Raw genomic sequence first — 16946 nt, 5'->3', positions numbered from 1 at the left:
ATACTAATGTGTACGACCAGCTTACAACTGGAGACATTTAACACATCATCCACCAATTACAATAACTCAGCTCCTCCTGCCTCCGCCCTGTCTCACATTATACCTGTTTTAAAGGGGTATTCTGAGACTTTTCTACTGATGACTTAATCCTCAGGATAAGTCATCAGTATCTGATATGTGGGGGTCCAACACCCAGAATTCCCGCTGTTTGAGAAGGCACCAGCTCTGGGAGTAGCACAGTGTTTTTCTTGTAGCTTTACCTAGGCCACTTATGTCACTGGTGTTAAGCAAATTCGATTTGCAACTAATCCGAATATTCTCACTCTCTGTGGTAATAAATAGTTTTTTTCCTACAAAAAGTGAAAGTAAGAAAACCTGGAATGCGAGATCACCCATAATGCTGTGCAGACAGCCTATCTAACCAGTCCCTGTTATGTCACAGCCCTTTAATAGCCTCACCCAGGATGGTCTCCGCCATTTCACTGTGAGCTGAACATAGGGAGAGACGTGACAAGCGCTTGGGACAGTGTTGTTTAAAGCTTTTAATTGTGGAATATTGGATAGGGAGAGTGCAGGGACAGTTTAGGGAGACTGCAGGGACAGTGCAGACTGTGTAATCTGAAGCTGAAGTGATTCATAAGAGACAATGCTATTTGCATTAATCCCTGTGTAGCGCACAGAGCTATCTAATTGAACAGTGTCCTCCTTGTTTAATAGATAAGCAATTCTGATAGGCCTTGATTCTCAAACTCTTTAATAGTGACACACAGTCATTCTACAGCTACTAGAAGTGATTGAAAAACATGTGTTTGCACTGCCACGACATGGTCCATATACTGTACTTTATAAGACCTGCCTGTCATACTGACACACAATAACTGTTTCACTACCAGAAAGGACTAGCTATGCATATTGCTGCAATGCACAGTGATGTACACTGAGATACACTCTCCCTGCAGGCCAGGATATATAGTTGATTTAACGTGCTTTGTGACAAATCAATTCAGAGCAAAGCAAATTTCTTGAAAGAATTCGGCAAAGTGTCTAAACCAACTTTTTCAAAAGTTCGTTTATCTCTATATTTTATGTTCATAGGTCACACAGCCTAGGCATAGCTCAGCCCCATAAGAGTAAATGAGGCTAAGCTATAATACCAAGCACAGCCGTTATAGGACGCCAGTGTGCTTAGTGAGAAGAGACAAGACCACAACATTGCTGTGAGTGCCAGTGCCATCTCAAACAGCTGATCGGCAGGGGTCCTGGGTGTTGAACATCCCACCGATCACAGAAAATAACTTTTAAGGTTTCTATTTGAGATGAGCGAATTTCTGCTTATGAAATTCATTTTCAATTTGTTTACTGGAAAAAGCAGAATTGCATTATGGATTCCGTTACCACGGACCATAACGCAATTTTATGACGGAATGCATAACAGAATGCCTTTAGAGGCATTTCGTTATTCATTACGTCATAATAGAAGTCTATGGGCTGCAAAATAGATCCGTCCCGTTTCCGTTATGCAGGAGTGGACTTTAGAGGCATTACGTTATGCATTCCATCATAGAATTGCGCTATGGTCCATGGTAACGGAATCCATAATGCAATTCTGCTTTTACCAACAAACAAAGTGTGAAAGAATTTCAAAATATGAAATTCGCTCATCTCTAGTTTCTATACACCTCAATATTGTTGGCCGAAGCCGGCTTTTTCAGTAAAGTATATGGAGACCTCCCACCTTTCCCCAGATTATTCTGAAGGAGAAAAGAATTGGGCAATTTATTTTTTGGCTGATCTTTTTGCTATCCCCAGAGAAGCATCTGGCAGCAGCTTTCTTCCTTCTTCCCAATAAAAACACATGCACTTCAGCCAATCTAAGCCAATCTATTTGAATGGGATGTTGGGAAAGATGGCTACAGTTGGCCAACTGCTAATAAAAATGTGTGGGCCTCTCTAGTTTTGTGCCATTAAGAAAATTCCTGAAACTGCTACTCACAGCTGATCATGCCAGGTGGCTGGCTATAATATCTATCTATCTATCTATCTATCTATCTATCTATCTATCTATCTATGTATCATAAATCCATACATGTATCCAATAATCCATCCATCTTTCTATTATCTGTCTATCGCACCATTGCATCACATCAATTATTATACACTTCTAACTTTGGTGGAAAAAAGTGCATTTCAGCAAAATCAGCAAAATTCAACATGGTAAGAAACTGATCTGTGATGACCTTATTATGCACAAGTCACAGTAAACTGATGCTGCTATTATATGGTTCACTTATGGTCACAACCTCCCATGGAATGGTGTTGCTGGGTTGCTCACCTCTATCTCACCATTTCTGATTGAAACACAGTAGAATAACTTCTTGTTCGAGGGTCAGTTCCTGTGATCACTGGCCATGCATGGAATTACATAACCACATAACAATGTATTTTGCCATAAAAACAATGTAAACATATAGTTTTCAATAGTTCATACAGTTTCTGGAGTGCACATTGAAGACCTCATTGTTTTTGCTGCCATGACATAAAGTCATTTAATTACTGTAATTCTTGTATAAATATGCATAAGCCATGTAGTCAGGAAGTGTAAAATGTAGCATTTTTTGTTGCTGTTGATCATTTTTTTATATGTTTTTTTTTTTATGCTTACTGTTACATACAAACATACAGTGGATGCCTATGACTTGGATCAGGGAGTCAATATATTATTATTATGAATATACTTGTGATAAAGAGCCTTATTTGACCAAGCAGATTTTACCCATTTACAGTAAAAGCCATAGTCCCCTATGGCCTGCGCCAAAGACAGAAGGGAACGGTGCAGGCGTGGGATTTCGTCAACGATGCGGTGGACCGTGGCATCAATCAAGAGGAGCGGGGCGGGCAGAACAGAGGACCTGGGCAGGATAAAGGGTGAGTAGACAGAGCCTCAAGGACTGATTTTACGCCCACATTGCGTCTCATTAGCATATTGTATGCTATTCCCCCCATAAAGGGAATTTTATTAGAACGGCCGCAGGGAGAAATGTAAAAAAATTCTGTTATGTAGTGCTGACATTAGCGCATCGCTAATGTCAGTCAGTTACATAACAGTATTTCTGATGGTATAAACCCTTTAATAGAGATACGTGACAGTTAGCTGAGAAGATCAAGGAGGAAAGATGGATACATACTGTATATCTAGGAGGTGGAAGAGCCAGGGCACTTGGCTCATCATTAATGCCCCAAATTATAAGGACACAATTAGCCTCTGTAATCGCTCTCTGTATTACAGAGATGTTCCTCCCTAAATACAATGCTGATAGGGGACAATATCTCTCTCAAAGGAGGTAAGATGGACCATACTGTACTATGATTCTTTTTTATAGGATTCAGAAAAAATTATAAAAAAACATTTGCATGCCTTCCATAGAAGTTGGAAGCATTTTTCCAGAATTGTTTCTACAGCATATATAGCGCGAGCAGACTCGCAGTCCCTGCCCCAGTGTGCTTTACAATCTAATTTCTCTATATAAAAAAAAACATACACTAGGGTCAATTAAATAGAAAATCAATTAACCTATTAGTATTTTTTTATATTTTTGGACCCTGGCAAGAAACTGGAGCACTTAGAGAAAACCCACCAAGTGCAGAAAGAACACAGAAACTCCATGTAAATTTTGTAGTTGCTCATATTCTGATCTGGGGGTCAAGTGCTCCAAGTTAAAGAAATTGTCTGAAACCCATAAGTATTTGCAATGCTGGCGAGGGTATAAAAGTGTATAGCAAGGTGTTAAGTGTTCCTTACCCTTTATTTCCTTGTAATGTAGATGGTTAGTGGAACTTGGCGTTCCACTGAACAATGAAGTAGCTGTATATGTGTACTGACAGTTAAGTGGGGCTAGGATGGGCCAGGAGACTAGAAAACTTCTAGTGTTGTAATAAAGAGCAGCTCCATTGAAGACATCATCAGGGTAAGATGCCTCTTGCTACTACAGGGAGTACAGAATTATTAGGCAAATGAGTATTTTGACCACATCATCCTCTTTATGCATGTTGTCTTACTCCAAGCTGTATAGGCTCGAAAGCCTACTACCAATTAAGCATATTAGGTGATGTGCATCTCTGTAATGAGAAGGGGTGTGGTCTAATGACATCAACACCCTATATCAGGTGTGCATAATTATTAGGCAACTTCCTTTCCTTTGGCGAAATGGGTCAAAAGAAGGACTTGACAGGCTCAGAAAAGTCAAAAATAGTGAGATATCTTGCAGAGGGATGCAGCACTTTTAAAATTGCAAAGCTTCTGAAACGTGATCATCGAACAATCGAGCGTTTCATTCAAAATAGTCAACAGCGTCGCAAGAAGCGTGTGGAAAAACCAAGGCGCAAAATAACTGCCCATGAACTGAGAAAAGTCAAGCGTGCAGCTGCCAAGATGCCACTTGCCACCAGTTTGGCCATATTTCAGAGCTGCAACATCACTGGAGTGCCCAAAAGCACAAGGTGTGCAATACTCAGAGACATGGCCAAGGTAAGAAAGGCTGAAAGATGACCACCACTGAACAAGACACACAAGCTGAAACGTCAAGACTGGGCCAAGAAATATCTCAAGACTGATTTTTCTAAGCTTTTATGGACTGATGAAATGAGAGTGAGTCTTGATGGGACAGATGGATGGGCCCGTGGCTGGATTGGTAAAGGGCAGTGAGCTCCAGTCTGACTCAGACACCAGCAAGGTGGAGGTGGAGTACTGGTTTGGGCTGGTATTATCAAAGATGAGCTTGTGGGGCCTTTTCGGATTGAGGATGGAGTCAAACTCAACTCCCAGTCCTACTGCCAGTTTCTGGAAGACACCTTCTTCAAGCAGTGGTACAGGAAAAAGTCTGCATCCTTCAAGAAAAACATGATTTTCATGCAGGACAATGCTCCATCACACGCGTCCAAGTACTCCACAGCGTGGCTGGCAAGAAAGGGTATAAAAGAAGAAAATCTAATGACATGGCCTCCTTGTTCACCTGATCTGAACCCCATTGAGAACCTGTGGTCCATCATCAAATGTGAGATTTACAAGGAGGGAAAACAGTACACCTCTCTGAACAGTGTCTGGGAGGCTGTGGTTGCTGCTGCACGCAATGTTGATGGTGAACAGATCAAATCACTGACAGAATCCATGCATGGCAGGCTTTTGAGTGTCCTTGCAAAGAAAGGTGGCTATATTGGTCACTGATTTGTTTTTGTTTTGTTTTTGAATGTCAGAAATGTATATTTGTGAATGTTGAGGTGTTATATTGGTTTCACTGGTAAAAATAAATAATTGAAATGGGTATATATTTGTTTTTTTGTTAAGTTGCCTAATAATTATGCACAGTAATAGTCACCTGCACACACAGATATCCCCCTAAAATAGCTAAAACTAAAAACAAACTAAAAACTACTTCCAAAAATATTCAGCTTTGATATTAATGAGTTTTTTGGGTTCATTGAGAACATGGTTGTTGTTCAATAATAAAATTAATCCTCAAAAATACAACTTGCCTAATAATTCTGCACTCCCTGTATAACCTCTCTTTGTATGAAATGGGAGTCTGCCGAGTGCCATGTTGGGCACTGGTTAATAAGAAGCTCACTCATTTGTTTTTACGACTTTCGGGGACTGTTACTTACTTTACTCTGTATGTTATCTTTGTATATCTATTTATCTATCTTTTATCATAGTTTAGTAAACTCTTCATGCACCTAATACCCAATATACACTTCAGTAAATTTGCACCTGTTCTGTGTAGATCTGCACCTGGTTTTCTGGTTTTGGCTCAAAATCACTGATGGAAATCACTGACCAAACACTGACTGTGTGAATGAGACATAAGTCGTGTTAAGTCTTTTTTTCCCCAAATTTCAGATCTCACGATAAGGGTACATTTAAATGACCTTATGCAGAGTACGGTCCACAAAATACAGATCTGCAAAAAGTACTGATGATGTCAGTGTGACTTCCGCGTTGCATTGTCCGTAAGGATCCACATATTTTACAGCCCCATTGAAATGAATAGGTCCGGATACAGAGAAAATATATGGTCATGTCAATGGGGCCCAATACAGACAGCAAAAAAACTCAATACTTTTTCAATGGAACCGGGTTCCAGTGCTACAACTCCTGTCTCCACTGCTTCTGGTCCCGAAGTCTGAAATGTATGTCATTGCTGCTGGTTAATCAATAAAAGGTGATTGCTGAGCCTCAGTGGTCACATGCCGGAGATATGCATGTAGATGGCACACCATGCTTCTGGTCTGGAGGGGACTGGAAGCAGAGGAGGCAGAAGCCGCTGCACTGGAACCATCACCCATTGAAAAGGTAAGCGTTGTTTAGCTATCGCTCTCTCTCCAGCTGCCCTGCAAAGGATTTTGGATCTTGAACAACCCTTTTACCAGTACTCACACTGAGCTACACTGATGCCCATACACCTGTATGGCTCTGAAATTTTAAGGGGTCTCCTTTGTTCGTTACGAATGGAATCTGCCCCAGGTGAACAAAAATGTGGCTAAACCCCTTCTATCATTCTATTGACTTCTATGGGTTCTTTATAACTCCATACAACTTCATTGTTTGTATGAATCTGTGATTCACTGATCTGCATAAACCCTGTACAATATTTCCACATCTTTGTTAAATATTATACCAATCCAGATATGATCATTTTGTTCTAATTCACGTGCTACAACCACAAAGTGATTCACATCTGCTATATCCATGAGGAAGGCCAGAGTTTCCTGTTTGTAAGTATATAGTCTGAGGTCTATATACATTTTTGGTAACAATTTACTCCAGATGTAACAAATAAAACAAAAAAAAAGTAGAAAGTAAATTACAGAGTTTCAAAAAAATAAATGTTAATCTGCAATGTGTATATCAGGGGGGATCTGGCAGCGACTGTCTGTATTAAATAGCTATAGATCCTGAATACGCATGCTAGAAAACATGGATGTTTATTTTAAGCAAATACTAATCACATCGTGTATACACCAAAGATGAGGTCACAGATTCCCCATTCATCAGGTTTGACTTTCATTGTAGCCAGATGAAGCGGCTTTCGATTTTATCAGCATGGATGAAACATTTTCACGTATACTTTGAATGAGATTTTATAAATGTAGTAAATTTGATATTGATTTCATTTTATTTACTAGTATATTGAGTAATGAGAAATCAACACTTCACTGAACATCCAAGAATTTCCCAATTTGTGTAAAATTAGTCTACATAAAATGTTGAGAAAGTCTGTAAATATATTTCAAGTCTTGTGCCTATCCTGAATTAGAGTCTGTATTGTATTCTAGAGCTGCCTTCTCAATTCTGCGGGCTTCAGGAACAGTCTGACGTAGGAAAACCTAACCTGAATATGCCACCATATTAAATTGGAGGCATGCAGTGGTATAGTAGCGGTTTGTATGAAAGACCTATTAGGGTTCAGCCACATGATTAGGTTTCTACATACAGTTTTGGAAGCCAACACCAGGAGTCAATTCAAAAAAAGAGGAGAAGTCGTATCTGTCCTTTATACTTTCTCTCCTTTTATGATCCACTCCTGATTTCAGCTTCCAAAACTGCAACAGGAAACCTGAGCATGAGGCTGTACCCTTATGTCTTTGTAAAAAATATGGAGCTGCAATATGTCCATGTGCAGGAGGTCTAGCCTTGAGAAAAACATGATTTTCTTACATTTTTTTATGACGTTATATCTTAAAAAAAGGTTGCAAAACACTGATTAGAGAAGAGTAAATTGGCCAAAATTTGTTACAGGTTCGATTTGGTTGAACTGGCTGTCAGACTAATTTGACCTGAATTAGTTTGTCCTAAATCGAAAGTGACCCAATTAACCTTAAAATTCATGTATGGCACTCCTAACACCAAGTCAGGATTGGTGATGTCAGAGTGACAGTAATATACATATGGCTATGGGTAAATAGAAGGTAGACAGAGGTACACTGCACTGTCAAATTTATAAAAGAAAATAAAAATAAACATCCAAAAATTACCCTTTTTTTGTGGCAGATGCCTACCTCTTTGACCTCCTATCTATAAAATGCTGGCGGATATTTTTAGCAAAAGTTTTAGATTTGGCAAAATTAGAATTTTTGGGGAAATTGATAACAAATTCAATTCATGAAAATTTAATTTGCTCCTCTCAAATTTGGAGAGTGAATTTCCATAAACTGGAGAGGTAAGTAATGTTATAGTACAGCACTCCATTCTTACCTTGATAAATTTATTACGCAGCATAGGACTCCTTTATATTATGGCAGGTATCATTGAAGACCTAAGTCCACCCACACTACTGTCCCTACCTACTTGCACAATCTGTCCTAAACAATGGCCCACAACTGGAAGATCATCCTTTCCTAACTAGGTGCGGTGGGACTGCTCCCCCAATGAAAAACACGCTACAGTGTTTGGGGTTTGAGCAGTTCCCCCATATTTGCCACTATATTTCTGTGTTTTTTTTTTTAAATATGTATTGAATGTGCCTTTGCCTGGCATTTAAACATTCTTTTGCACCTGGTAGCCTCCATCACACGGTCTGATATGGGTGTGGCTTACAGTCTTGCTTTGTTCACATTGCATTAGTTGTCCTGCTATGCGGTTGTGTGAAAGCTTGGCTGTGAGCTGGTTTTCATCACCTTCAGACCATGTTCACACCATAGTTAGCGCAGTGGTAGGACCCTTGCCATGCTGAGAGACTGTGACGTGGTGCATGCTGGGCTTCGATATGTTCCTGACAGGAATATATTGGCAAAAGTCTCAGCTTTTTATATCTGCTTGTATGACAAGCTAGTATAGTCAGTGGCATATCCGTTTGGTGCATTTTTTTCTGTGATTTATATAACTAGGTGCTGGGCCCTAAGAGGGAATAGTAAAGCCTCATTCACACGTCTGTGTTTTCCATGTGTCTTATTTCCATCAGTGATTGTGAGCCAAAACCAGGATTGGAGCCTCCACAGATATTAGGCATAAGGCGAAGATCTGCACCTTATCTGTGTTTAGAGCCACACCTGGTTTGGGCTCAAAATCACTGATGGAATTTACTAACCAATACACTGACGTGTGAATGAGGCATAACCAGAGAAAAAATAAAAATAAACGTAGTGACACACAGGGACAATGGGTACAGGAGCAAACACTGATGAGCAGAGAGGAAACCAGCCAGACTGGATTAAGACCAGAGGAGTCAAATGAAAAGACAAAAATCAGATACAATACCATGACGAGGTTCAATATCAGAGAGTCTACAAAGCCAAGATGGATGGCAAAAACTAGATACAATACCAAGCCAATGTCAATACCAGGAGAGTACCTAAATCAGATTTAAAAAATGGGGTCAGAGAGGTAGCCAAGGTCAGAAGTCAGGAGTCCACAGTAAATAAAGTCCCTAGGTTAATAAACACCAGGTAAAGAAACACCAATCACAGCCAACTGCTGCTGGTAGTATCATGTTTATATATGCTGCCTACCTCAGTATGGAATGCTGGTGCCATTCCCAATTGGTCCCATTAAACCCAGAAGTGGCACAGGCCACCAGCATCACATCCTATTCGCCCGACGATTATGTGACTGAGCCGTGACATCACCCCCAGTTTCACAGTCCAGATGTGCTCTCCTGGCAACAGCATGACAACACCAGTACTGCGTCCCAGGGACAGCGGCCATAGTGGGAGAGTGGGATGGTAAGCACGTTACACTTTAATTATGAATAGTGTATTTGATCCTTCCATTTCAATTTTTGGATGTTTTTGTAATTTTGTAACTACATTATATCTTTAATACCTTATTGTCCATATGTCTTCTCTTGATTTGAAGATCAGCATTTAAACCTATTCTACCTTCCTATGGTATATATATACAAATTTATGTCCTTTCTCCATGGACGAGTAAATGCTAGTGACAGCTTTCAACATCTGAAGTGCTTTCCTAACATAGGTACTCTGGTGCGGCCACTAATAGAAGAAGTCATTTCTTGTTATGGAGTTTTGAACTTAAAAGTTCACTCTGTACTCTGTCATCAATCACCATCCTGATTCTCATTAAGATCAGCAGAGACCACAGATCGACTGTGACTCCTTCACAAACTAAAAGCAAGATAACAAAGTGTGTGGGATACAAGTTAACGTCGTCTCTTACAACTTCATTCCAAGCTGATCAATTTCAGCAAAGCTGGATTTAAGGCTTTACAAAAATCAATTACTTCTGTACATCAAACATAAGTAGGGTTGGTAGACAAGTTCTTATGCAGTACGCACTGAGGCTCCTGGAAAATATTTGATCAGGAGCTAAAGAAACACAAAATTAGAAGAGACTGACAGAAATAACATATTTCCATTAAACAGAGCCGAAGAGCACTTTGTTAGCCACCTATTGCTTAAAAGGGCCTCTCCTCTTTGAATGTCGAATTTACAAGTGGTTTTTGTCTCCATGTTGTCCACCATCTGAGCATCTGAGAAGATTTTTCAATATGTACACCAGTCACAGCCTCTAATGATTATAAATTATACGCACGACAACAAGCTAGATGTCACAGGTAATGGGGAGGAAAAAACACCAGATAACACATAGAAGGAAATAGACCGGAGTCTAGGCCTCAAAGCTAAGGGAGAGGGATGGTGACCTCCTAGGAATCCCTAGACCTCTCCCTGACTCCTGCCAATATGAGTAGACCCTGAAGGTGGAAATACTCATACCCCGGAACCTTATCCCTGGAGACCCTGGAAAGCCCTAGGAGTGGTGGCAGGGAATGATACTACTGGTTCCTTCCCAGATGAAGGAACCAGCGTCTCCCTGAGACCTAGAAAACAACAAACACAAGCTAACAACAAAATCCAAAACAAAATGCAATTAGCTTAAAGAAGAATGGAGGAGCAGGAGATCCAAATGATCAACACACCAGCTCAACCAACTTCAGCAGGAAACAGAGAGACTGTCAGATACCCTCACGTGCCATCAGTCTCTCAGATCTTCTCACCTCTGTCACGGGAGGGACCGTGACACTAGAAGTTCTTCACTATGGCCAACACCATAACTGTAGAGGCAGTAATTCCCTCACAAACTTTATCTCATAGAGAAAGGAAGTGTAGGAAAGTATCTAGTGTCGATGGGTTTTGGTGCCTATAGATTGTCCAAATTCCCCAGTGGTAAAGGTATATGGGGGTTGCATTTCCTGACATTCAATGGCAATGGAAAGTGCACTGTGTCTATTAAGGTTTACACTCCCTAATATTAAGTGGGAATAAAGGTTACTAATAGTGAAGGGCGGGAATATTCAAATAGCAAATATTAAAATATTAATCGTGAATATCAGCACTTCAAGAATTCGCGAATATTTAGAATATAGTGATATATATTCATATTTTCGAATATTCTAGATTTTTTTCTTCTGATCCCATGATCCCTCCCTGCTTCTTGCTTGTGGGCCAATGAGAAGGCTGTAATGTCTTTGTCTGAGTTTAGCAACATCCCTAGCAACCAATGGGAAATTTGCCTACCCCTTACTATATAAGAACCTCCCCAGCAGCCATTTTCTACATTTTCTAGTCAGTGTAGGTTAGATCCTGATATAGTGTAGATGATTCCAGTGCAGGATGTTAGGTAGCGTGATAGGTTCTGCTGTCCATACATACATGCTACAGACATAGTGCTGTGATGTCACAACAATACAGAGTGCACCAATCAGTAATATATAGTCAGACATGCTGTGAGGTTTCACATATTGTGCCAAAATATGCTAATCATTAATTGCCTATTAGCGCAATCGTGAATATATATTAGAGTACTCTATCTGCATACTCTATCTGCTGTGCCAACCATTTTCTCCAGTCTCAGGAAGCATCTAGCAGCTTGGAAAATGTAGCAAAAGTGACCCACGCCTGTATTGCGTGCGCATTACGTGAATATTACATTGCCGATTTTTGCAATCAAGAAAATAATAGCGAATTCTCGAATTCGCGAATATATGACGAATATTCTACAAAATATTCGTGAAATATCGCGAATTCGACTGCTGCCCCTGCCGCTCATCACTAGTTACTAAGAGGTTTGTTAACTCCTCCACTGTCCAAGTAATTGAAGACATGCTGAACTTTAAGGGTCCTGTGGCAACTATGTACATGCAGTGGGTGGGTGACCCAAGATGAAAGGGTTTAAGGGTACAACCACACGGTGAGGTTTCTGCATGCAGTTTTGACAGCCAAATTCAGGAGCGGATGTTAAAATGAGAGAAAATATAAAGGCCAGATATATGTTCTCTTTTTTAATTCACTCATGGAAAAAGATCTAGGAATTTTAATAAACAGCAAACTAAGCTGCAAAAACCAGTGTCAGGCAGCTGCTGCCAGGGCCAATAAGATAATGGGTTGCATCAAAAGGGGCATAGATGCCCGTGATGAGAACATAGTCCTACCACTTTACAAATCATTAGTCAGACCACACATGGAGTACTGTGTACAGTTCTGGGCTCCAGTGAACAAAGCAGACATAGCAGAGCTGGAGAAGGTCCAGAGGAGGGCAACTAAAGTAATAACTGGAATGGGGCAACTACAGTACCCTGAAAGATTATCAAAATTAGGGTTATTCACTTTAGAAAAAAGACGACTGAGAGGAGATCTAATTAATATGTATAAATATATCAGGGGTCAGTACAGAGATCTCTCCCATCATCTATTTATCCCCAGGACTGTGACTGTGACGAGGGGACATCCTCTGCGTCTGGAGGAAAGAAGGTTTGTACACAAACATAGAAGAGGATTCTTTACGGTAAGAGCAGTGAGACTATGGAACTCTCTGCCTGAGGAGGTGGTGATGGGGAGTACAATAAAGGAATTCAAGAGGGGCCTGGATGTATTTCTGGAGTGTAATAATATTACAGGCTATAGCTACTAGAGAGGGATCGTTGATCCAGGGATTTATTCTGATTGCCTGATTGGAGTCGGGAAGGAATTTTTATTCCCCTAAAGTGAGGAAAATTGGCTTCTACCTCACAGGGGTTTTTTGCCTTCCTCTGGATCAACTTGCGGGATAACAGGCCGAACTGGATGGACAAATGTCTTTTTTCGGCCTTATGTACTATGTTACTATGTTACTCATGGTTTTCACATCCAAAACTGCATGCAGAAACCTGTTTGGTCGTACCCTGGGCAGAAATAAACCATTATGAACACTGACTAGTACATTTGCAAGACATTTTGAAACATAGTAGAGATATAGCTTACTTTTTCAGTGGGTATGGCTACTTTCACACTAGCGTTCGATCGGATCCGTTCTGAATGGATCCGATCATATTAATGCAGACGGAGGCTCCGTTCAGTACGGATCCGTCTGCATTAATAACTTAGAAAAATTTCGCAAGTGCGCAAGTAGCCTGAGCGGATCCGTCCAGACTTTCAATGTAAAGTCAATGGGGGACGGATCCGCTTGAAGATTGAGCCATATGGGCTCATCTTCAAGCGGATCCGTTTCCATTGACTTACATTGTAAGCCTGAACAGATCCGCACGCCTCCGCACGGCCAGGCGGACAGCTGAACGCTGCAAGCAGCGTTCAGCTGTCCGCCTGTCCGTGCAGAGGCGAGCGGAGCGGAGGCTGAACGCCGCCAGACTGATGCAGTCTGAGCGGATCCGCTCCATTCAGACTGCATCAGGGCTGGACGGAGGCGTCTGGGTCCGCTCGTGAGCTCCTTCAAACGGAGCTCACGAACGGACCCATGAACGCTAGTGTGAAAGTAGCCTATCATTGTTTAAATGCTCATATCCACAACAATGGTTTTAATTGTATTAGTCTCCATAACAATAATTCCATTGCTTTAGTAAATGCCATTTTACTGTAATTAATTTTGCCTTCTTAAATTCTGTATTTTGGACAGGAATGTGAGGGAGTCAGTACTTAAGAAGGGTAATTCAAGCCTGTGTGTGGTGTACATGGCTCCTCACTCAAGGATGCGGAAGGAATAGGATGAACCTATTCATAACTGAAAAAAAAAAATGGCTTTACTGATCTCACTTGAGGTAACAAGCTTGCTGTTTACAGAACTCTCACAAGAGGCATCTGCTTTGTGGTTGCAGCTTTGTTGGGCAGCTAGCGTATGGTTTCAACAGTCTCTCAGTGAGGGCACAGTCTTAGCCAGTGGCAATATGCTCGATACACTATCTTTTTAAGTGGCGAAAGTCTTATTCTCTCCTATAGATGTTGCACTTAATTAGAGTATTGCACTTTATGAAGACATTGATGCTCTGTTTCTGAGTTTCTATCTGCTTGACAGCAATAAAGTTGGTGGTATTCTACTGGCCATGACAGTCCTCCTTGTGGCACACTCTGCAAGGTTTGCACTGGCCTCTCATCATGTCACCTAATCTCTATCCTTGGGACAGTTTTATGCTTACTCAGATCAGGCACTTCCAGATTGAGATATCTCCTTCCTGAAACACAACATCTCTCCTCGATACACAATTGCGGCTCACAGTGTGGTAGGCAGGCCAGTTGTTGCAGTCACAACCTGGCTTCAAAATAGGTATCCAGCTCCTTCAGGTTGTGGAAGCTAAGATGTTGAAGTTGACTAACCCTGCTCTAGGTGCTTCCTCTCCACAGCCATGTTCAGCTGCTCTGTAGCTTCATCTACACCTTAAAGTGGTGTTTACAACACATATGCAATACCGATTGACAGCCTGCATAAGGAAATATGACTCCCAGAGTGTCACTGTTACAGGCTATCTGAGATGTCAGCAGTCTCTATAATACACCTCCACATGTCCTCTGTGTCCAGGTTGTTTCTACTAGGGGTTGTGCAAGAATGGAGGGGGTTTGGCAAACGCTACCAGTTGGCCAGAATTGTAAAGAGAAGCTTACTTATCTCCTTCCTGGCGCTGACTCCTTGCGCCTTGTATTCCAGACCTGGGCTGCTCTGCTTGGCAAGCTCACTGAAAACATCTAAGTTGACATCGCTGTAGCCAATTACTGGCCTCAGCAGTGAGTGGATCCCCTTGCATCACGTGATCATGTGTCATAATGTAAGGGATGCCGATAGGCGCCACAGCCAGTGATTAGTTGCAGGCTATGGGGGATGTTCAATAAGTTATCTAACTCAGCATATTCTGTCAGTGTTAGAGAGTTGAGATTGTCTATGCAGGTTGAGACATGTCTCAACATGGAACACATACAGCAGCAGTTCAGTCTGATGAAAGCACTGGAAGTGACAGGATGGCAAGTGCAGTACAGTGCGGGTCTACAAAGAAAGTGAGGGATTTGTAGCTTTGTTCCGCGATTAAATTCCTTACAAAGGATAAAAGGAAGCCTTAAGAAATCCATGAAAACATGATTGCTGTATATAGTGATTTGTATACGTTCCTACTACCAAGTACATTTTTGGGCCAAGTAGTTTAAATGGGGTAGGGAATCAACTGAAGATGACCCCCATTCAGGGCGACCTGTCAAAGCATCTTCAGAGAAAATGTGCTGTAAAGTAGAGGCCATGATTTGCGAAGATTGTCAAGTCAAAGTTAGTGCTATAGCTCATGATTTAGTTGGCACAGTTTCCAGTATAATTCATGATGTTTTGATAATGATAATGTTGATGCCCGAGCAAAAAAAGTGGTCGCCTGCAATTTAGCAAAGAACATTTAGACATGCTTAGAGAAAATGCAGGAGACCAAACAAGAGACCACACAATAGAAGCACAGGGGCGACCAACTCCAAATTTTCTGCGCAGCAGTCAGCTGGAAAGATCATGACAATGGTTTTTTGGGATACAGAAGGTGTTTTACTACTGGAATTCATGCCATACAAGATAATTACTGGAGACACCTATGCTTCAACAATGAAGGAATTATGTGAAAAATGCCATTGAGCTTAACCCTATAGTCCAGACCTTGCTCTCAATGACTACTTTCTCTTTCGGAAGCTGAAGAAATGTCTGCATGGGCACTGATGTCCTGATGATAATGCAGGGGGTAATAGGGTTCCGGCAGCAACAAGAAGTTTTCTTCTATTCTGAGGGCATCCCATCACTGGGGGTAGAAAAAGTGTGTTAAAGTCAAGTGAGATTTATTTGAAAAATAGTAAATTAAAGTTTCTCAGAAAATGTTGTTTTCATAGTCAGATAACTTATTAAACACCCCTCATATGTCAAACCAGATGTTTACAGTGAGGGAGTCCAGGGAAGTACTGCAGGTTGGGTGGAGAAGGAGCAGGGAGCCCATACTGGGAAGCATGTAAGCAAGAATACTTTCACATTGGTGTTTTTTTAATTTATTTTTTGGGTTTTGGTTTCCGTTTGTGAGTCCAAAACGGATCTGTTTTCCCTTAATGCATTCTGAATGGATAAGGATCTGCTCAGAATGCATCAGTTTGGCTCTGTTCTGCCTCCATTCCGCTATGGAGGTGGACACCAAAACGCTGCTTGCAGCATTTTGGTGTCCGTCTGATGAAACATAGCCAAGACGGCTCCATCTTGAACACCATTGAAAGTCAATAGGGGACGGATCAGTTTTCTATTGTGCCATATTGTGTCAGTGAAAACGGATACGTCCTGACACACAATGTAAGTCAATAGGGACGGATCCGATTTCACTGATACAATATGGCACAGTAGAAAATGGATCCGTCCCCCATTGACTTTCAACGGTGTTCAAGACGGATCCGTCTTGGCTATGTTAAAGATAATACAAACTGATCCGTTCTGAACAGATGCATGCGGTTGTATTATCTGAACGGATGCGTTTGTGCAGATTCATGACGGATCCTCAACAAACGCGAGTGTGAAAGTAGCCCAAGTTTCTCTTATTTTAATTTTATTTTCTTCCATTTCAATACTGAAACTTCTTCCCTGCAGTCTTCAATGCTAAAATTTGACAAAGTACAAGACTCTTATCCCCTAATTGGCTCCATAAACGGATTTGTGAAGTGTAAAATGAACCTTC

Source organism: Bufo gargarizans, chromosome 5 (genome assembly GCF_014858855.1).
Source record: "Bufo gargarizans isolate SCDJY-AF-19 chromosome 5, ASM1485885v1, whole genome shotgun sequence".
In the NCBI taxonomy this organism is placed as follows: domain Eukaryota; kingdom Metazoa; phylum Chordata; class Amphibia; order Anura; family Bufonidae; genus Bufo; species Bufo gargarizans.
This window is presented reverse-complemented; position numbering follows the sequence as displayed.